We start from the raw sequence: 23,602 nt of genomic DNA on the forward strand, positions 1-23,602 counted from the left end.
TCACAAACTTTAGCTCATGCCATAGATATGGACGACAGCAATAGGCCCAGCACCGAACCCTGAGGCACTCATCACAACACACCAGTCAGTGAGATTATTCTTTATTACTCTGATTTATTCCCTGAAACTAATTTTCCATCTATTTAGCCACCTTCTACTGGATCTTATGCGATCTCATCTTTTAGAATAGCCTATAATGTGGAACTTTATTGAATGCCTTGCAGAAATCCATAAGACAATGTCAACCGCTCTGGCCTTGTCAAATTTCTTGGTCACATCTTCGACAACTCGTTCAAATTCATGCGACATGTCATACTTACAAAACCCTGCTTTCTTCTTCCAATCCGTACTTATCCATCTCAGTGACTGTACATTTTCTCCCTCAGAATTGGCGGCACAGTTGACGTAGCGGTTAGTGCAACACCTTTACAGCGCCAGCGATCATGACCGGGGTTCGAATCTCACGCTGTCTGTAATGAGTTTGTACATTCTCATTACATCTGTGTGGGTTTTCACCGGGGTCTCTGGTTTCCTCCCATCGTTCAAAATGTACCAGAGGACTAGGTTAATGGGGTGTAAATTGAGTGGCACGGACTCATGAGCCAAAATGGCCTATTGCCCTGCTATGACTAAATCTTTTTTAAAATTAAAATTTAAAAGAATTACTGACTACAGATGTTAGGGTCACTGGCCTGACATCCCTTCTTAATGGAGGGACAAGACTTGCTACCCTGCAGCCTTCCGGCATCTCACCTGTACTTAACGTCAACTGATAGATCTCAGCTCGGCCACCTGCACAATCCACTCTAGCTTCCATCAGTGTCATCAAATATATCTGACCAGGTCCAGGCTATTTGACCACCTGGACCTGCACATCAGGACCTCATCTGTAATTTCAAGATGGATTTCAAGACCCTGCCATCGACTGCCCCAAGATCCCCAGTCATCATGCCTTCCTCCACAGTACTCATAGCCCATCTCCTGTGGCTCCACACAGAGTTGACAGCATTGATTCCTGAGGGCCTCGTTTTTTCCCCTCTGGTTACCCCTTTTCCCCTCTTGGTACATAAAATCTCTTGGAATGATCCCAATGTTAAGTGCCAAAGCTCTCTCCTTTGCCCTTTTTGACCTCACGATTTAAGCTTGATCCTCAGTTTTGAAACCTCCTTCAAGTATACACTGAAGCAGCTGAAGGTCCTACACAGGCTGCAGACTGAGGGCGACTTACAGTCAAAGGACCCACACATGCTGGGCCTGGCTCATGGGAATCAGATACGGGAACAGGGATTCGAGAGGGTTCGGAGGGCAAGAAGGGATCCTGAAGGTCTTTGGGGCACTGAAGGCTTCCTAATGATATCAGAGGTTTGGATCTAGAGCTCAGGCTGCTGATGGCTTGAACTGGAGTCAGGGGAGTACAGAAACCGCAGGGGTACTGGAGATAAATCCATGGACACTCAGTGTCACTGAAAGGGCTCTCTTTTGCTTCTTTTTCTCCTATGGTGGGGGGGAGGGGGTGGTGTAGAAATGCAAATGGTGCCTCCTTGCTTTATGGCAGACAAAGGTGAAACTGATCTCATGCCTCCTCCTTGCTCTTGATCTGAATTTCTCGTCATCCACGTTTTCCTGCACTTGCATGTGTTGCCTGAGGTAAGAAGCTGCAGAGGGGCTAAGATGTGATAATGGGAAAGAGGATGAAGCGACAGGCAGAGGGAGGGACTACTGTGGGGCTGAAGGCGGAGGTTGAGTGTGGGAGATAAGGGGAAGAGACAGGAAAAGGGAGGGAGCACTGTGGGGGTGCAGGGGAGGGTTGAGTGTGGGAGATAATGGGGTCAGGAAGATGGGGGGACTAATGTGGGAGTGTGGGGGTAGGTTGAGTGTGGGAGATAAGGGGAAGAGGGAAGGACCACTGTGGCGGTACGGGGGAAGGTTGAGGGAGGTAAGGGGATGGGACAGGCAGAGAGAGGGTCTTCTGTGGGAGTGCGGGGGGAAGAATGAGTGTAGGAGATATGGGGAATGAACAGGATGAGGGTGGGACCATTGTGTGAAGGTTGGTGGAGTTTGAGTATGAGAGATAAGGGGAAGGTACAGGAAGAGGGAGGGAGGGAGGAATATTTGTGTTCAGTTCAGGTCACCTTGTTATATGAAGGATGTGGAAACTATGGAGGGTGCAGGATGTTGCCAGGTTTGGGGAATGTGTATATATGGCTAAAATAGTTTTTTTTCCTTTGGAGTGAAGAAGGATAAGAGATGACTTAATAGAGGCCTACAAGATGATGAGAGGCAAAGATATGGTGGACAGCCAGCACCCTTTCCCCAAGGCAATAATAGCAAATACCAAAGATGTGGGGAGGAAAGTTTAGAGGAGACATCAGGGTTAAGTTTTTTTTCCCCCCAATTGCTGGTACAGTAGGGACATTTAGAAACCACTTGGAATACCAGTCCCTTTGCGATTACTATACGCTCTTTCTTCTTAATGATATTCCAAACTGTTGATTTTGATAATCAGTGGATTTGGTCAAAGTCTCTTACTGGTTTAATCTTGTTTTGTAGCCTCATAATGGCTTTTGTGACTTTCATTGGGCACAACTCTGGTCCTCATGTTGAAAAACGGCAACTTCCAAAGGTAATCTAAATCTTAGAATCAAGCACAACCTCTTATACCTGCCCCAATGAAGCGATTAAACATACCTGAGTACTCACAAACACCTGTGAAAACAAATGGCCCAAACATTCTGGTGCCCTGAAATGGGGGAACTATATATAAAAAGTGCTATTACTTCTACATGGTCAAACCAAAATGTATACAAATCACCTTGAATAAAATATGGAATGTGGACTGTAATTGTTTGATTATAAATTTAAAACTGTGAAGCACTGGGGCAAATATAAGAAAAAGGTGTCTTTGTCCCAAACATTATGGAGGATGCCTTAGGTCAGCATGACATGGTGGGGTGAAGGGCCTGTGCTGCACTGTTCTATTCGCTTATCATTCCATGTGGCTGCTCAACATGATGACAATTCAATCTCTTACCCCTCCTCATGTCTGGGATATGGGAGAAAACCTTTGGGGGAAACTTGTAATCACCACACAGCTAAAATGGGAGATGAGGATTGAAACTGGAGCTTTGAGCCACAATATCATCCTTTGGGTAAGCACTTTCCTCCTAAAGGTGCACTGGCTGGTTGGTCATTCAGTGAATGTCCCCTGGGGCAGGCTTGCAGCAGGAAATCAGTTGCGAGGTGAAGGAGAAGAAAGTATTTAGATGAAAATGCACCTGGCGTGATCAGCAAGTTTGTAGCTGTCACAGAAGTGGGGCAAATGGAGGCAGGTGGGAGATTTCTGATCATCGTTGCGTCAAAGGGCCTGTTTCCTTTCTAATAATAGATGACAGGCCAATAGAGTCAAGTCGCACAGAAAGGCACCTTTGGGACAACTCATCTATGCTGACCAAGTTGGCATTCTGTTTACAAAAAATGCTGGAACTCAACAGATCACCAAATGCTAGAGTCTTTCATGTTTCACAGCCAATTGTATACATTTGATCCAGATACAATAAAACTCCCGGCATCTGGAATTCAAGCAAATGGCAGCCTCAAGCAAGATGGCAAAAAAAATCCGTATGTTGTCTGATGAGCAGAAATCATTGGATCATGACACTTTGGATAAGTTTTAGTTAGGCATCGTAGGGATACGTCTCACGCAACCGGAAAATATACTTATCCAGCATCTACCAATCCCCATAGGTCATGGATACCAGGGAATTTTACTGTATTTCTAAGGTCTCCCTATTCATAAACTGGCCTCATTGTCTTTTCAATGTCAAAATTATGCCCATTTCTACAGTTTCCTCTGGCAACGGCCCAGATATGGGGCACCTTCTGAGTGAAAAAGTGGCCCATCACATCCCTCTTAAATCTCTCCCTCTCACCTTAAACCCATGCCCTGCAGTTCTAGAAGCAGCTCCCCTTGGAAAATCATTGAGAACATTTGCTTCATCCATGCTGCCCCCCTCGTGATTTTATAAACCTCTGTAGGGTCGCCCCTCCAGGGAGTAAAGACCTGAAATAAGTGAGAAAATTTGATTCCAGGGATTGCTTTTGAGAGTGGCACAAGTCTCAGTGGACTGCATGGCCTTCTCCCTCTGTCAGAGGTAAACGGGATGAGGAGTAATTCCACTTTTAAAGGAAATCACCTTGAGATATTAACACTAACCAACAGTGAAATTACTGCAAAAACTACTGCTATCCACAACAGCTTTAAAACCAGCTTCAGGTCTCAAAATTGCAAGCTGTCAAGGAGAAGGAATGAAAAATAAAGGGAAGAATGTAAATGAAAGATTCAATTAAGAATGGCAATGAATGTCGCATTTTCTTAAACAGAAAGTGCAAAACAAGAATTGTCAATTTGGAAACCTTGCCTTGTGGGAAAGTTCGCAAGGATTTGTTTTTTTTTGTGTCACTTGAAATAGACTTAAAGGTAAACTGACAAAACCAGCATGCACCTCTTGAAGGGATAGCACAAAGTGGCTTTTAACAGACATTGGAATCCTGATACCACAGCAGCTGGATTGGGAAACTGCAACAGGATGGGAGGCAGTAGAGCAGGCTACAGCAGAGATGGCATCAGGGACTGCAGCGGAGGTATGAACTGGGAGAGATGCCCTGATCCACAAGGTGGCAGGAGAACCTATGATACAAAGCCAGGCAGGGGTATACAACCATGCCAGTCAGTGCTGTGAGCCATATCTTGAGAACCTGCGTGTGTGTGTGTGTGTTGTGAAGGGCCGTGGCTGTCACAAGACAGCCCTGCCCACTACCTGGTCGGAAGACACACCACCTGCCAATCAAGCTTTGGCCCCATCCCACCCATTAGGGCACATTTTGCTGTTGGCTAATTTAAATACCCTTTGATTTGGCCTTGGGCCATTGACCTTTGTAATAGACTTAACCTTCCTGGCATTGAGCTATTGGTACCCTGTAAATTACCTGGGCTGGACCCTCCAGTCCTCCTGTACTTGGGCCATTGGATGTTGTAATTGATTAGTCCATGCTGGCACTGAGGCACTGAACCTTGTAAATGACTTGGCTGGAACCCTCAGGCCTCCAGCACTACAAAGGGCTCCTCGCCTGCTCAGCTCTCCCTCTTTGCCATCTTCAAGGGACCACCCTGCTTTGCTTCAGGCCAAGTACCGTTGAATGGTGCTGGAGAACTCTTTGGTGACATATGCACTGTTAAAGGGTTGTCAGCATTTTAGTTAGTGTCCCTAGTAGCATAGAGCCATGCCTGCACTGAGACAGGGGATGGCAGCTATTGTATTGTTTTTTTTTCCCTTGATTGAATGTTCCCAGTTCATTGTGTATCTGTATTTTATCCCTGGTGTGATTTTTCCATTCTCATTTATAAATTGTTCACATATGTGTTATTCCCATTACCATCTTGCCACACTCATCTTTTGTTAATAAAATTATTTACTACTTGACATGTTCGGATACCCATCAAATCTATTTTCTCACTCACAACAGTGTGACATCTCCTTCTGTGATAGTCACACATAAGCAGTGAAGGAAGAAGAAAATGTCTTTGAGCATCACCTTCGCCAGCTTCAGACACCACATCCCCTCGCTCACCGACCAACAAAGTCAATCAGATCTCATGCACAACATCCACATGTTCCTTGTCTCCGTGTACAGTCATTTTGGATGCCATCAGGAAACCCACACTTACAGATGCATATCCCTCTCTGTTGCAAACATGGCAGCACATAGTCACAAGGGATTGGAAGACTCATATCACCCTGATCCTTGATGGAGATGGTACTTCCTATAATTGAGCACAGCTAAAAACACAGGAGAAATCATGTTCCACCTCCAAGCCTCAATTTCCCATTGAGCCACAAACTTGTCGAATTAATGCACTTGGTACTTTGCTCCTCCACACCGCACAATCCCTCCAAAAGAGCCAAGATAATATAACTGGCCAATTGACTGAGTAATGGTGATGCTAAAGACAGACTGTCACTTGGTCTTGCCAATTTGCCTACTGGTTCAAATAAAGGAGAGATGAACTCAGACAGTCTTGGCAGGCTGAGACGCTCTGCACTGAAGGCATCCGGGAGAAACGGCACTGGACCCAGATCAGATCACAAACACGGCCGCTTTGCACGCACAATGACACATTTTGTGCATGAATAACTGGCCTCTGAGTAATTGCAAGAAGTTCACATCAAACTGGAAGAGGATTTTTATCTGTATATCTGAACCCATCCCGCGCAAACTACAGACTCAACCACAATGCAACATCTCAGTGTGGCCTTCTCTATATCAATGAGACCATATGCAGGTTGGACAACAAGGTTTTGCCTGTGGTCCAAACTGGTAAACAAGCATTCAAACTCCCTTCACCATTTCCATGTCTTCCCTAAGCCTTATCCACTGCCAGGGTGAGCGCAAACATAAACTTAAGGAACAACACATCACATTCTTCCTGGGCTGCCAATGGCACGAACATAGATTTCGTTTTGCATTTTAAGCCAACTCCACCCCAATTTGGTTCCACTGTTTCCATTTCTTCATGACCTACTCTTGCTATGAGGTTTGCCTCTACCCTTTCCCTCCATCCCTCCTAGAGGTCTCTCCCTCTACCCATCTCTCTACTTCTACAACCTTCTATCCAATACCATGTCGACCATGTCACCTCTTAGCCTCTCCCCATCTTCGTTCTCCCTTTTAGATAGTTTATGTAATATCACTGCTTTGTACTTTCATTTTGATAAAGAGCCTGACCTATAACAATGATTGACCATTTCTCCCCAAGGAACCTGTTGAGTTCCTCTAGCTTTTCATTGTTTGCTCAAGACTCCAGCATCTGCAGTTGAAAATTCTAATTTCATTGTCAGATTATATACATGAAATTGCATATAACTCTGAGATTATTTTTCTATGAAATAGATTTAGTCATTTCTACACCGGTAACTGTAAACTGTACACATCAGGATCTGTGAGCAAAGTGATGGCATCCAAACTGACTGTACACGGAGACAAGGAACATGTAGATGTTGTGCATGAGATCTGATTGACTTTGTTGGTCGGTGAGCGAGGGGGTGTGGTGTCTGAAGCTGGTGAAGGTGATGCTCAAAGACATTTTCTTCCTTGACTGCTTATGTGTGACTATCACAGAAGGAGATGTCACACTGTTGTGAGTGAGAAAATAGATTTGATGGGTATCCGAACACGTCTAGTAGTAAATGATTTTATTAACAAAAGATGAGTGTGTCAAGATGGTAATGGGAATAACACATATGTGCACAATTTATAAATGAGAATTTACTACAATAAATAATGAGCATAAGAGTCCTTCAAAGAGTCTCTGAATGAGTCTTTTGTTCAAGTCTGATTGTTGAGGAGTAGCAACTATTCCTGAAACAGGTAGTACAAGCCTTGTGGCAGTTGTACCTCCTTTCAAGCAACAAGAACAGAGCATGTCCTGGGTGGTGTGGATCCTTGATAATTGCTGCTGCTCTCCGATGGCAATGTACCTTAGAGATATTCTCAATGGTAGAGAGAGTTTTGCCTGTGAAATATTGGGGTGCATCCACCACCTTGGGTGAGATTTTTTGCTCAGAGGTATTGGTGCCCCCATGCCAGGCTATGATGCAGCCAGTCTTCCACTTTCTACCACTCATCTGTAGGTTTGCCAAGGATTTGAAAGATGTACTGAACCTCCACAGACTCCTAAGGAATTAGAGGCACTGTCATGCTTTATTCATAATGACACTTATACGATGGGTCCAGGACAAGTCCTCCAAGATCTTGACACCCAAGAATTTAAAATTGTTAACCTTCTCCACTTCAGATTCCCCCCACCACCCCCCCCCCGCACCAATGATTACTGGATTGTAAACATCTGGTTTTACTTTCCTAATGTCTACAATCAACTCCTTGTTCTTGGTGACATTGAGTGAGAAGTTATTGTTAATACACCACTCAGATTTCAGATTTATCGTCAGAACAATAAAAGACATCACATACAACCCTGAGATTCTTTTACCCAGGGGCCAGGCAGAATTACCACTTATTGGTAGTGCAAAAAATCTGTACAACAAATAAAGAACTGTAAAGAGATAATAAGTGTAAACAAACTGACTGTGCAATACAGAGAAAAATTTTAAAAATGTATAAAGAGCACAAGTAAGAGTCCTTAAATGAGTCCCTGATTGTTGTTGAGGAGTTTGATGGTGGAAGTGTAGAAGCTGTTCCTGAACCTGAAGGTGTGAGTCTTGTGGAACCTATACCTCTTTCTTGATGGCAGCATCAAGAACAGAGTGTGTGCTGGGGGGTGTGGATCCTTGATGATTGCTGCTGCCCTCTGAGGGATGTTCTCAGTAGAAGGGAGGGGTTTTTCTGTGATGACCTAGGCTGTGTCCATTACCCTTTACAGGGCTTTAAGTTCAGCGTATTGGAGATCCCATACCAGACTGTGATGCAGCCAGTCTGCACACTTTCTACCACACCTCTGTAGAAATATGCCACAGTCCCTGGTGTCATACCAAACCTCTGCAAACTGTTGAGGAAGTAGAGGTGCTGACGTGCTTTCTTCATGATGCCATTAGTGTGCTGGGTCCTGGAAAGATCCTCCAAGATAGTGACTCCCTCTGATCCCCTCACGATCACTGGATCATGCACTTCTGGCTTTCCCTTCCTGAAGTCAACAATCAACTCCTTAGTTGTGGTGACATTGAGTTGGAGATTGTTGTTGGTGCACCATTCAGCCAAGTTTTCAATCTCCATCCTGTATGCAGACTTTTAATTCCTTTTCATACAACCAAATTTGTAGATGGTGATGTTGTCGTAACGAGCCACACAGTAGTAGGTGTAAAGTGAGTGGAGCAAGGGGCTAAGAACCCAGCCCTGTGGTGCTCCCGTACTGATGGAGATTGTGGAGGAGAAGTTCTTACCGATCCTCGCTGATTGTGGTCTGGAGGTGAGGAAATCCAGGATCCAGTTACACAGTGGGGAGGTTAACTCCCAGGCCTTGGAGTTTGCTGATCAGTTTTGAGGGGATGATGGTGTTAAATGCCGAACTGTAGTCGATAAAGAGAATCCCGATGAATGTATCTTTACTGACCAAGTGTCCCAGAGCTTTGTGTAGAGACAGTGAGATGGCATCTGCTATAGACCTGTTGCTATGATAAGCGAACTGGAATGTATCCATGTCACCGCTCAGACAGGAACTGATATGCTTCAACACCAACCTTTCAAAACACTTCATCACTGTTGATATAAGTGCTACCGGTCGATAGTTGTTAAGGCAGGTTACTACACTCTTCTTGGCTACCAAAATGATTGACGTCTGCTTGAAACAGGTGGCTACCATGCTCCACCAGAGTGAAATGTTGAAGATATCTGTAAATTGATTTTTAATACACCACTCAGATTTTTAATACAGCTGGGTTCTCCATCCGGGCTGGATACTTTCTTCAGATTCACTCTCCTAAAGGCACATCTTCCTCAGAATCAGACAGGGTGGGATCACCAGGGGACGTGGAGGAGCTGAGGGTTATTCAATCTCCCTCCTGTCTGATGATTCATCGCACCTTTTATACAGTTCTTGTGTTTCTTGTATTACAACATCTGTCCAGCAACTTTTCAGCTTCTATTACAGCACGGGCCGAAGGTGTTCAACGTCAAGAACTCGCAGTTAAAATCTCATGTCAGTGGAGCTTCCTGCCATATTGACAGTGGATGACAGAGTTGAAGGGTGCATCACAGCTTGGCAAGGAAAGTGCTCCACCCCAGCCATGCTCTCTTACACCCCCCCACCAACCCCAGGCAGAAGATGCACTGAGCTTGAAAACACAAACCTCCAGATTCAAGAAACATTTCTTTCCTGCTAGTTATGAGATTCTGAAAGGGACCTCTCATTGGTATCACTGAATGCACAGTTTAAACTGGAATTTTCTCTGTACCCAGCAACTTGTCTTGATACCGATGAGTTCATTGTTATATACATTGTAGAAATGCACCAAAATTCATCCTTGTTGCTTTGCAACACAATACTCAGCACTCTAATTTAATGTAGCATCAAACCCGGAATTTCGGTTTTATTATTACATTGCCTGTTGCACTTATAAATACAGGTTGACCTGCTTGGACTGACTGTAGCTGGGTATTCATAAAAATAACCAATTCCATTCAGGATGTGCCAGCAGTTCAGCCATCTGTCATTATTTTTCACACACCTCATCCTCTTCCCTCTTCTGGACCCTCCTCCACCTCCTCTTCACCCTCCTCCACCTTCCTCCATCCTCATCCCTCCTCCACCTCCCTCCTTCACCCTCCTCCTCCACCTTGACCCTCCACTTCCTCCACCTTCCTCCACCTCCACTTCACCCTCCTCCACCTTCTCCCTCCTCCACCCTCCACCTCCTCCCTCCTCCACCTCCCTTCTCTTCATCCTCCTCCACCCTCCTCCCTCCTTTTCCACCTCCTCCCTCCTTCACCCTCCTCCCTCCTCTTCAGCCTCCCTCCTCATCCCACCTCCCCTCCAACCTCCTCCACCTTGACCCTCCTTCATTTCCACCTCCTCCCTCCTCTTCACCTCCTCCATCCTCCACCCTCCGCTTCACCCTCCTCCACCTCCTCTTCACCCTCCTCCACCTCCTCCCTCCTCCACCTCCTCCCTCTTCTTCACCCTCCTCCCTCCACCCTCCTCCACCTCCTCCCTCCTCCCCTCCAAGATGCTCCTCCACCTTCTCCCTCTTTTTGCCCTACTGTCCACCTCTTGGTTGCTCACTACATTGCAGGGCCTGGGTTCATCTCTCTTTTTGATGAACGTGTGTCTGAAGTTACCAATAGTCACTTCAGGCTCCTGCAAAGAACTCCAGAGAGCAAAGTCTTTTTGGGTTTTCCCAGGTCATTGAGCTTAAATGTCAACTTTGTTTGTCTTTCCATAGAAGATGCCTCACCAGCGTTTATTCTTATTTATTTCTTTGAATGAAGCAAAATCTTTCTTTCAGCCTGCTGCTGAATAGATTTTTCATGCTTGTTCAAATGCACAGTGGACAATTTAATGCAGCCAAGATTCTACAAAGGTACTGAGCTCAACAGTGCAACCACAGTCTTGAGGTACCTGGACATTGATAATGTCCTACTCAGTCCAGATGTTATATCTTGTTGAGTTGACAATTGGCACCGGCAATGCGGTGTGTTTATTCAACAGTACTCTGCACCAAGGGCTTGACACCTTTTGGCAATGAAATCAAGTCACCTCCATTTGAATAGAAAGCCTTGGTGATTTCTTAAATGGAACTGGGGGCTAAAAGCTGTGAGATGTGGCAAATGGGCTGAGCTCCATTCTGGAATGACCTCGAGGCATAAATTCATTGTTCCAAAGTGGTTCAATAGCCATTGCTAAATTCGGTCCTTACCTCATTCCCAAGGCTGCAGAAATAGTGAGGGCAGGTGAAAACTCTCGTGAGGATGTCCTTAGTGATGTGCACTTCATTCACACATCGATTCTCATCAAGGCTTGGGTCGAAGTACCTCAGACCCTCTTTCCCCATCAACCTCTCTGTCCCCAGCTTTGTCATAGAACTGTACAGCAGAAGAACAAGCCTTTCATCCCATCACATCCATCCCAACAATCCACATCATCCATGTAATCCATTCTAACAGCCCTTTAATCTGAAGCCTTCTGCGATGACTGTGTTGTTTGATTAGGTACTTCCTAAATGTTATAACAATGCATTTCAAAGGCATCTTTGGAATACACCTGCTGGACCCTGGATCTGTGAATTGAGGAGAGGCCTTTACAGACACTTCTGCCCACAGGATGTACATTAGCAACTTGCCCATTCTTGCTATCCAGTCCTACTATGGTGATCTATTCTGCTATTTGTGTATCTCTCTCTCTCTCTCAATCGCTCTCTCCTGATCACAAAAGTGAGAGTGAGTGTGTGTGTTAGAGAGAGAGAGAGAGAGAGAGAGAGAGAGAGAGAGAAAGAGAGAAAGAGAGAGAGAGAGAGAGAGAGAGCGAGAGAGAGTGAGAGAGAGGCCTATCAGCAAAAGAATGTAGACAGGCTCTGGCAGAGCAGCCATTTTGTGAAGGGCTATATTGAGGTCGAGTTGCAGGCTTTGGTGCACACGAGGGTTCAGTGACACTGCATGAAAGACCCTAAGCAAGTTTTCCTTTTCTTCAGATGACTGGTCATTAATAGGATAAGCATGGCATTCGGTAGAAAGGTATGCCCCTCTCATGGGATGCAAGGGATCAGGGAGACATCGTGTTTGTGCATATTATATCCCCTGCAGGATCTGTGTCTAGTTACAGCTCCTCTTAAATAGTATGGATCGAGCAGCATCTGGACTCACTGAGCAGAGAGAAGGGTTATGATACAAGTTTTACCTCTCCAAACCTCTTAACCATTCCCAACAACCCTCTTGTATTAGATATGCTTGCAGCGGCAAAGAGATTTCTACAATCAATATTTTCCATACGGCTCTCATGTTTTGTAAACCTCTATTAGTCCACCTTGTATCTTCTCCACTCCATGGACAACAAACCAAGCCTATCCTGTCTCTCCTCATAACAGGAATATTCCATCCCAGGCAACAGCTTGGTGAACCTCCACTGCACTCCCTCCAGCACTCTGTCCCCTAACATTACATTCACCATCTGTTCACCCCTCATACTCCAGGACAGCATGTGTCTCACATGAACTAAAGCAGTGGTTCTCAACCTTTTTCTTTCCACTCACATACCACTTCAAGTAATCCCTATGCCATCGCTGCTCTGTGATTAGTAAGGGATTGCTTAAGGTGGTAAGTGAGTGGGAAGGAAAGGTTGAGAATCACTGCTCTAGACCCAATTGTTACTTGAGAAAAATTGTCTTCGGCCCATTTCCATATAACCATATAACAATTACAGTACGGAAACAGGCCATATCGGCCATTCTAGTCTGCACCCATTTACGTGAAACTCCAACTAGTTCCGCCTACCCACTCCCTGCCCATAACCCTCCAACCCCCTCACATCCATATACTTATCTAACATCTTCTTAAATGACAAAATTGACCCTGCCGCAACTACCTCTCCCGGAAGGTCATTCCAGTCAGCCACCACTCTCTGAGTGAAGAAGCATCGTCTTACATTACATTTAAAGTTTTGCCCCTGTGACAGAGTATTTTGAGGTGGTTTGGGAGGAATTACTAGAGAAGCTTGCACACACACATTTTAAAATACAGTATTTTTGCAGGAGTTTTCCAGAAGGTCTTTTGCAAAAGAGCAACAAAGTATTGACAGCAGCTTGCCTGGGAGAGCTTGTAATGTTTACAGGCAGAGAGAGAACAGTTTTGCTCTCAGAGAGGGAGGGTGTGAAAACAGAGAGAGAGGAGACAAAAATCAGTTCCAGAAGGACAAACTTTTGGAAGACTGTCTGGTCAAAGGAGAAGGCTGGCTGTCTGAAAGGTGACCTGAAAGCAGGAGGATCATCTGGAGAACCCTGAAGGGGACAAGTTTCATCAGCAAGACTGATTGAGAAGGAATCAGTTGCAGATGTCCTGGAAGAGGAATATCTCTCTGCAAACCAGCAAGAACCCTCCTGAGTGGTAACCATTTTCCTGTTAAGCACCAAAGTCTGGTGAACTTTGTTAATGCTAACTTCTGTGCACCGTCCAAGAATTGCCTGCATCCAGTGAGATTGGACTGTGATCCAAATAACTTTTCTAATCTTAAATATACATTACACACACATGCACTTAGTATTAAAGGGGGGATTAAGAAGGTTAAGTAAGTAAGTTAAGTAATAAGTTAAAGTTTAATTCTGTTTTTATAATTAAAAACTACTTTTGTTTAAGTAACCCTGTGTTGTGGTGCATATCCATTGCTGCTGGTTTTTGGGGTCCTCTAGACTCTGTAACACCCTCTAACCCTTAACTTATGACCCCTTGTTCCAATCTCAGGGGAAGAGCCTATTCACATCCACTCTATCTATTTCCTTCATAATTTTAAATACCTCTATCAAATCCCCCCTCAACCTTCTATGCTCCAATGAATAAAGTCCCAGTCTACTCAATCTTTCTCTGCATTCTAAATACTGCAATCCAGGCAACATTTTTGTAGATCTTCCCTGCACCCTCTCTAACTTATTTATATCCTTTCTATAATTTGGAGCCCAGAACTGCACACAATATTCCAAACTTGACCTCACCAATGCCTTAAACAGTCTCAACATCACCTCCCAGCTACTATATTTTATGCTATGATTTATAAAGGCCAGCACACCAAAAGCATTCTTCACCACTACATGGGAATCCACCTGCAGAGAAATCCAGAGGGAACGATGAACCATTATTCCAGTTCCCTCTGTTCCTCTGCATTCCTCAATACCCTCCCCTTCACTGCATACATCCTGTTTTGGTTATTTTTCCCAAAATGAAGCTCTTCACACTTATCTACATTAAACTTCATCTGCCACCTTTCAGACCACTCTTCCAAGCAGTCCAACTTCTTCTGCAGTCCACAAAAAACCTCCTCACTATCCACAGCTTCCCCTATTTTTGTATTGTCTGCATATTTCCTTTGGAGTTATGAAACCATGCACATAATGAGTCAATTAGATTCGATTCAAATTGGTTTTCCAATGTTTTTGTTCCACCCACATATCACCTTAAGCAATCCCTTAATCACCTATGGCATAGGGATTACTTATAGTGGTATGTGACTGAACTAAAGTTATCGCCAAAGCCAGCATGACACATAACCCAAAGATTGCGAGATCAGAATCTTTTCAATGACGCAAATCCAGGAAAATTACAGGGGGCTTCATTTTGCAATGCGTGATTTTTATTGGATGGAGACAATAATAATTAATGCACCTGACAGCCACAATGCACATGTAATAAAAAGCAAAAACTAACTACAGATGCTGGATGTCTACAATAGAACAAGAAGTTGCTGCAAATTCTCAATTCTCAGCTCTGGAGAAAGAAAGAAACAAAGTTCATGTTCAAGTTCAATACCTGCCATCGCAAAAATAGCAATGTCAGCTGAGGAAGTTGGTAGAATAAGTCTGGGACTAGTAACTACATTTGAATTTGAGTGAAATGTTCGCGCTGATTCAAGCCAATTTTTATTTGTTTATCTAGTGTTAGGACTGAGGTTGATATGAATAACGAAGCATGTGACGTTAGATTGCTGCTTTTGACGCCACCAGGTCACTTATCACATTGCCTGCTCATTGGATTTGTTCTGCAGCCGTCAGTCCTTTAAAGCTCAAGTGGCTCAGTAGTTCACACCAGTGTCCCAGCGCAAGAGACAACCACAGCCAATCTACACCTCTTAAAGGAAAGGGGCTGATGGCTACAGCAGATGCTGCATTAATTTGACAGCAGGAGATGACTATGACAAAGAGAAGGAGAGGGAGAGAGAGAGAGAAAAACAGAGAAAAAATAGAGAAAATCAAAAAGAAAAACAGAGAGAGAAGAAAAAAGGCAGAGAGAGAAGCCCATGCTGGATGCAGTGGTGCACAACAATGAGAAACGAGCATTGCTGTGTACACCAGACATGGAGGCAGAAGTCATTCAGACCTTGTGCCTACTCCACCGTTCAATAATATCATCTTTTATCTCTTTCTTCCACAAAATCCATATCCCTTGATTCTCTTGTATCTAAAAAAATGGATTGATAGCTCTATTGAATGCACTTACATCTAAAAAAAATTAATGACTGTGTCTCCACAGTTCCTTGGATAAACATGTCTAATAATTCACTCTACAAAGTGAACAACTTCCTTCCTATCTCGGTTTAAACTTTTCAATTTCTTGGCTTGAGATCAAATGACTACCCCCAGCACTAAGAGAACATCCAGTCTGTAACAAACTTCAAGTTCCATTTTTGTATATTTCAAATAAACAAGTGAAATGAACTAGATAGTTGGAGATAGTACTGTGCAAAACGCCCCAGTCTCCTCATGCCAAATACTTCTTCTGACACCCCGCACGTTCTTCAGATTCTTCTGATACATTAAACAGCAGGTATTGAAAGATATTGCTCGTATGAATCAGTCACTGTAAATTAATATGCTTAGGATACAATGTGGTAAGGAAGTAAAGGCCCATGAAGCAATCAAAGTGCTCCTGACCTTTTCTGAATCTTAGTGCATTTGACAATAAACTAAACTCCAGATGTGCAGGAAGCCTATATGGGGAAATGATTATCAGTCCCTGGAGTGGATACTTTTAAGGTGTTAAGTGAAAGTCATAATAAGGACTTTTACAGGTGAAAAGAAAGGTTTAGATTACAGTGATTCTCAACCTTTTTCTTTTCACTCACATACCACTTCAAGTAATCCCTTTGCCATCGCTGCTCTGTGATTAGTAAGGAATTGCTTAAGATGGTATGTGAGTGGGAAGGGAAGGTTGAAAACCACTGTTTTAGTTGTCCCTCATTGACTCGTTATGTGTGTGGGTTCATAACTCCAAACGAAATGGGCCAATGTCAATCTTTCTCAAGAAAAATATTTCAGTAAAAATTAAGACTAGAGCAGTGATTCTCAACCTTCCCTTCCTACTCACAGACCTCCTTAAGCAATAACAGATCACTTAAAGTGGCATGTGAGTGGAAAGAAAAAGGTTGAGAACCACTGGTTCAGAAACTTAGTGAATTCATGCTTCACTAAACTTAGAACTGTGTCCATGTCAATAATTACCTAATTGCATAATTCCATGTATGTAAATAGTCAACAGATGGCATAACTGTATGCATGTAAAAAGATGATGGTTTGTCTTGGTGTTTGAGAATTGAGCATATTGTGTGATGATTGTTTAAATATCCTTCCTGTCAGTGCTGTTGGTTGAGTCTTCAATAGGGTCTTTCTTTTTGGTTACTCTATCTCTTTTATTTGCATCACTACACATCAGTATTAAAGGGCATAGAGACGTCATAAATACAAACATGGGGACAGAGACGCAATATCATAACAGCCACTGGACATTAACCGTTAACTGTGTAATTAATTGTGGACACAGGAATAATAATGAACTCCAACTTATTTTGAGAATGGATAATTATAATCTTTTGTTTTGCTAATCTGGAGACAATACAGGATTCATTTTGGAGTGAAAGGCGAAACCTGGAGAATATCATTCAACGCATGGTTGCATAGTTTAGACATTGCTTTAACAATTAACAATATGTAATCCATACAATCATTCGGGGAACAGTAATTAATTTAGCTGGCAATTGATTTTAGCTTGATTAATAGTCAAATCTGTATTTTATAATAGGCTTGGGGAATAATTATTAATTCAATGTTTAATTAATACAGAGACTTGGGATTAATAATTAATCTAAAACGTGGACTGGGAGAATAGTAATTCACTGTGTTTGTAATTAGTTGATACTTCTGAACAAATTATCAATAATTAATTCAGCATGCATAAATACATAGCAAAGGGATTAATAATTAAGAGCATGTAACCACTAATAACATTTTGCCATATGTCTTCTTTACCACTGGTACTTCATTGTTATTGTACTTTCAAGGAAATATTGATCTGAACATCCAGATTTTTCTGAACAAAGAGACTTCTAATCGGTCTCCACGTTCCTCTGACATTTGACCTTCTAAGTTGTCACATGCCCAGATTAAACTGCACTGCCCATTGTTCTTCTCCTATCTGATCTATGCCCTGTTGCATTTTTAAATGGCCCCTTACAATGGCAAGGGCATGACCAATCTTTGTGCGATCTGCAAAATTACCAACCAAACACTTACTTTCTCATTCAAGTCATCAAAATAAACAACAGGGGCCCAGCATATCCACTACTCCAGCCAGAGAAACACCCTTCCACCACCAACCTCTTGCTCTCTTGGCAAGCCAATTCCAGATCCAAACTATAAACTCACAGTGGATCCCATGCATCTATACTTTTTCGATCTGCCAACCATGAGGGACACCATATCAGATGGTGTTTCTAATGAAATTCCATAATATACGTAATTACTATAGGAGAGGATTTTAACAATTAATAGTTTGCATTAATTGTTGCTCAAGAAATAATTAAATTCAGAGTTTAAATGGTCAAGTTAATATTTAACCAAAGTATGTAATTAATATGGCATTGAGAATCATTGATTAGCAAAACAGGGCGGCAACGTTGTTACAGCACCAGCAATCAGGACTGGGGTTCGAATGTCTATAAGGAGTTTGTACTTTCTCCCCGTGGGTTTTCCCGGGAGCTCCTGTTTCCTCCCACCCTCCAAAAATCTATTGAGGGTTTTAAGTCAATTGGGTGTAATTGGGTGGCAAGGGCTCATGAGCTGAAATGGCCTGTGACTGTGCTGCATGTATAAAGTTCAATGTAAATTTAAAATGTGCAATTAATACTAGGACAGGGAGAATGAATCAACATGGAGTGGTATTAACGCAATGATAATTAACAGTGCGTAATTAATACTTCACTGGAGGAAAATAATTCACTCTGCAATCAATTTTGAGACTTAAATGTGCAACCAATTGTACATTTAACACAGCACAGAGCACTATTGATTAATAATGTGTAATTATTACAAGACAAGAAAGTAATAATTAACACTAGCAAAAGGAGAGGACATTAATAACTAACAGAGTGTGTAATTAAGAGAGTGACTGAAGCCACTGTATAATTAATTAATTAAAGGACAAGAATAATCATTAAAATTGTGCATTTAATGTAGGAATTAACCATTAGAAATGAACAATGTTTAATTAATTTGGGTTTGGGTAATAATGAATAACACCATGGGTAATTAAAATTGGGACAGAGAATAATGAACAATGTATAATTAAGACATTAACAATTAATAATGCAATTAATTATATGCATGTAACTAATACAAGGACATTACAATAGTAGTTAACTTTTGAAGACTAACACAAGGAATCGCCATAATTAAAAGTGGGAATGGAAATTAGTAACTTCCAGGTTGGGGTTTGCGTTGAGTACAGAACGTCATATTGCATACACTCGGACTTCTGTGGTACCGAGTACCAAATTTTCCATCAGTTTCCGGTTTCTATTAATTTTCTATTTCTATTATTTCAATTATTTCTATTAATAATCCAGCAAACTTTGAATTCAGTTAATTCAGATATTATCCAGTATTAATACACTTTCTAAGGAACCAGGAAAGATTAAAGGGAGCACATGAACCAGGGTTCTGACAGATGGAGAAGGAAAGAGGGAACATGAATGGAAAAGATAGGATAGTAAAATCACTTGGTGAGCCAGATCCAAGGTTAGCAGATGAGGGGGTTAGCCTATGGGGAGCGATCTATACTCACTGGGACTTAGAAGAATGATAGGCAATCTTATGGAAATACAATATACACCTTGACAAAAAGGAGAAATAAGATAAAGACAGGACCATTGTTTCCACTGGTAGGTGAGACTACAACTAAGGGACATAGCCTCAAGATTTGGGGGAACAAATTTAGGATGGAGATGAGGAGGAACTACTTTTCCCAGAGTGTAATGTGTCTGTGGAGTTCTTTGTCCAAGGAAGCAGGAGAGGTTGCCTTATTAAATACATTTAAGACCCACTTCGATTTTTGCACAGAAGGTGAATTGGTATGGGGAATTATGGGGAAAAGGCAGGTTGAGTTCACAGTCAGAACAGCTGTAATCTTATTAAATGGCAGAGCAGGCTCAATGTCCAGATTGTCAACGCTTGTTCCTATTTCTCATTCTCTCAGAATTGTCAAGTAGACAGATATTGTATTAGTTTTAATATAATATAGTCTGGGAAATAATATTTAATGATCATTATTTGAATTAATAATTCACAATTGAATTTTAATACAAAATTGACAATAATAATCAAATGTGTATGTAATTTATAAATACTCAAATGAATAAAGGTATAAAAAAATGACCCCAATCCATAAATAAGAGATCTTGAAGAAGTAAGAAACATTTTGAAATTAATATCGGGACAGAACGTGAACAATTATCCATTAATAGGCTTTAGAAAAATAATTTTTGTAATTATTATACAATGTGAAAATCTGTTGGGTCAATGAGAATTAATAGACCATGTTAAAGAACTGGAGATGGAGCCAGATGACGCAGGAGGCAGCGATAGAGAGGAGCTTCAGGGAGACAGTCATCTCTAAAAGTCAGGAGAAAGGTAACTGGGTGGCTGTTAGGAGATGGAAAGGGATGCAAATCTATTCCCCTCAATAATAAGTATACTGTTTTGGATATTGTTGAGGTGGGGGGGGTGGGACGATCTACCAGGGACCAGTCATGGTTGGCACAGAGGCTGGCCCATCAACTCAGAAGGGAAGGGGAGAGAAGAGAAGAGCTATGGTAATTGGGGACTCATTGGTCAGGAGAGCAAATTGGAGATTTGCTGAGTGAGATCAAGGCTCCAGGATGGTTATGTTGCCTCCCAGGTGTCCTGGTCAGGGATGTCTCCGATTGAGTTCACAGCATTTTGGAGGGGGAGGGTGAACAGCCAGATGTCATGATCCACATAGGAGTAGTAAATGTGGTTGTATGATTATATGCATGTAACTAATACAATACACTGGCTGGCCTGCCCCCCCGGGCATCTCCCTGTCCTTAACTCCTCCCTGGTCCTGCCCATGTTGAGGATGTCAGGTCCACGACCAGACCCTGCCCGATCTGCGCCAAGTGTAAGCTCCAGTTCTACCAGCCAGAAAAGGCATACCTCATCAAGGTCACCTGCCCCTTCGAACGACTCAGTGTTGATTTCAAGGTTCCCCTCCCAACCACAAATAGGAATGCCGATGGTGGTGGATGAATTCTCCAGGTTCCCCTTTGCAATTCCCTACCCGGATATGACCTCAGCTACGGTTATCAAGGCCCTGCGCAGCATCTTCACCCAGTTTGGGTACCCCAACTATGTTCATAGTGTCCGGGGGACCTCGTTCATGGGTGAGGAGCTGCAACAGTACTTCTTGGCCAGAGGCATAGCCACCAGCAGGACCACCAGCTAAAACTCCAGAGGTAATGGCCAGGTGAACGTCACCGTCTGGAAGGTAGTACTCCTAGCAATTAGGTCCAAAAATATGCCAGTGTCCCGCTGGCAGGACATCTTGCCTAAGGCTCTCCATGCCATCCGGTCGTTACTATGCACCACCATTAAAACCACCCCACATGAACACCTCTTTCCTTTCCCAAGGAGATCGGCAAATGCTTCATCCATCACTCCCTGGCTGACGACATCAGGGCCAGTTCTGCTTCGGAAGCACATCAGGGCCCATAAGACGGACCCACTGATTGAAGTGGTGCACCTCATACATGCAAATCCTCAATACGCATTTGTGAGGTACCTGGATGGCCACAAGGACATTCTGCCAATTGTTAGGTCTGCTTTGTTCATGAATGAGTGAGACAAACACCAGACTGAGTCGAAATCAGGGTTCTTTGTTCTTTATTACCGGATTGTAACACTTGCGACCAACCATGTTAGTCGGAGAATGCATTCTGCCGTTATCAGCAAAATGGTGATTTTTTATACCCTTGGATATGTGCTTAGAACATCATCATATCATTACTTGTCCAATGACTAAAACTGTTGCTATCCTTTCCCTGCTAGCTTCCTGCCTCTCAATCCATCAATGTCTCTCTTATCTTGTAAGTACAAGGATGCATTCACATCTTGTTACAGCCCTGTACATTCCCATCTCATGATGTTTTACCTAACAGGAGTACAAGGACACCTCCCCTTCTTGTTACAGCCTTGTACAGGGTAACTCCCTACACATTCCCATCTCATGATGTTTTACCTTACACAATACAAGACCTGGCAAGGGCCGGAGACCCTGAGCTTCCTTTGCCAGCCTCTGACCACACCTCAGATTGTGCCACACCAAAGCATGAACCTGGACTCTGAGCTGTCTATCTTGCCACTGGAGGTCCAGGCTTCTACCCCTTGTGAAGCAGTGGAGGACCCCCCATTACCCTGACCCCATCCATCCCTGCAGCAGACTCTTCCCCGTCGGCCCCCTCTCCAGAGGAGAGCTACATGGCCACGCCACCAGAAAGAAGAGGTTGCCTGTGTGGTTAAACCTCTAGCTGGGGTGGGGGGGGGGGGGGGGGGTGGATGTTCGCTCTTTCCGCCTCTGTTTATGATAATGTTATTATTGTTGTCACTCCCGGTTTGCTGTTTGTTTCCCGGTGGGTTCCATTTTTTTAAAGAGGGGGTGAATGTGATGATATGATAATGTGCACTGGCTGGCCCACTCTCCAGGTATCTCCCCGTCCTTAACTCCTCCCTGGTCCTGCCCATGTGACCCCAGGCCAAAAAGGTTGAGTGCCCTCTCCTTCCCACTCATTTCCTAGTCTTGAACCCGGGCCAGCAGTCTCTAGTACAATAAAGCCCATCATTCCCTCAGTCTTTGTCTGTGTCAATATTGGGGCTACTGATAGCGCCCGGGATGAAGTGCTGAGAGGGAGTATAGGGAGTTAGGAAAGAAGTTAAAAATCAGGACCTCAAATCTCAGGTCTGCTGCCTATGCCATGCACCAGAGAGGTAGGAATAAGAAGATGGTGGATGAATGTGTGGCTGAAGAGTTGGTGCTGGGGGAGGGGTTCAGATTTGTGGATCATTGGGATCTCTTCTGGGGATAGACTGACCAGAACTGGAAAGGGACCAATATCCCAGCAGGCAAGTTTGCTAGAGATGTTAGGGAGGGTTTAAACTAGTTTGGCAAGGAAATACAGAATTATAGTTACGGGTGACTTCAAACTCCCTAATGGTTGCAGTAGGGATAGATGGGGCTGAATTTGTCAGGTGTGTTCAGGAAGGATTCCTGACAGTAGGTGGACTGGCCAACAAGAGGAGAGGCCACACTGGATCTAGTTCTGGGTAATGAATCTGGTCAGGTGACGGACCTCTTGGTGGGGGAGTATGTTGGTGAGTGTGACCACAACTCCCTTAGCTTCAACATAACTATGGAAAAGAATTTAAAAAAACAGACAAAATGGGAAAATGCTTAACTGGGAAAAGGCTAATTATGAAGGGATGAGGCAGGAACTATCAAGAGTAAATTGGAATCAGATGTTCAAGGGTGAAAGCACAGAAATAATATGGTGTAAGTTTAGGGACCACTTGTACTGGGTTCATGATAGGTTTGTCCCACTGGGAAGATGGTAGGAAAAGGGAACCGTGGCTGATGAAACAGGCAAGATAACAAGTCAAGAGGAAGATGGAAGCAAATGTTAGATACAGGAAGTGGGAAATAGGAAGGGCTAATGAGAAATATATGGTAGCCAGGAAGCAGCTTAAGCAAGAACTTAGGAGAGCTCGAAGGGGGCTTGGAAGGCCTTGGCATGTAGGATTAAGGAGAACCCTAAGGCATTTATGTGAATAACAGAAAGATGATGAGAATGAAGGTGGGGCTGCTAAAGGATAAACAAAGCAACATGTGCTTAAAGGAGGTTAGCACAGTCTGAAATGAATACTTTGCTTCAGTATTCACAGGAGAAAAGGCCCCTTGATCAGGCCTGTGTGCTGGACAAAATGGAGATTAAGGAACAGGAAGTGTTGGATCTTATTTAAAAACATCAATCTGTTGTGGGGGGATGCAGAAG

The 23,602-nt window shown here is 43.3% G+C and overlaps 1 protein-coding gene across 16 annotated transcripts in view; it reads right to left on the reverse strand.

Moving 5' to 3' along the window:
- The window catches only part of LOC138744504 (catenin alpha-3-like), a 1,801,283-nt gene that overhangs the window by 1,007,894 nt on the left and 769,787 nt on the right, over positions 1–23,602 (reverse strand). The gene's annotated exons all lie outside the window — the stretch shown is intronic.

This window comes from Narcine bancroftii, chromosome 10, assembly GCF_036971445.1.
Source record: "Narcine bancroftii isolate sNarBan1 chromosome 10, sNarBan1.hap1, whole genome shotgun sequence".
NCBI classification, from domain to species: Eukaryota; Metazoa; Chordata; class Chondrichthyes; order Torpediniformes; family Narcinidae; genus Narcine; species Narcine bancroftii.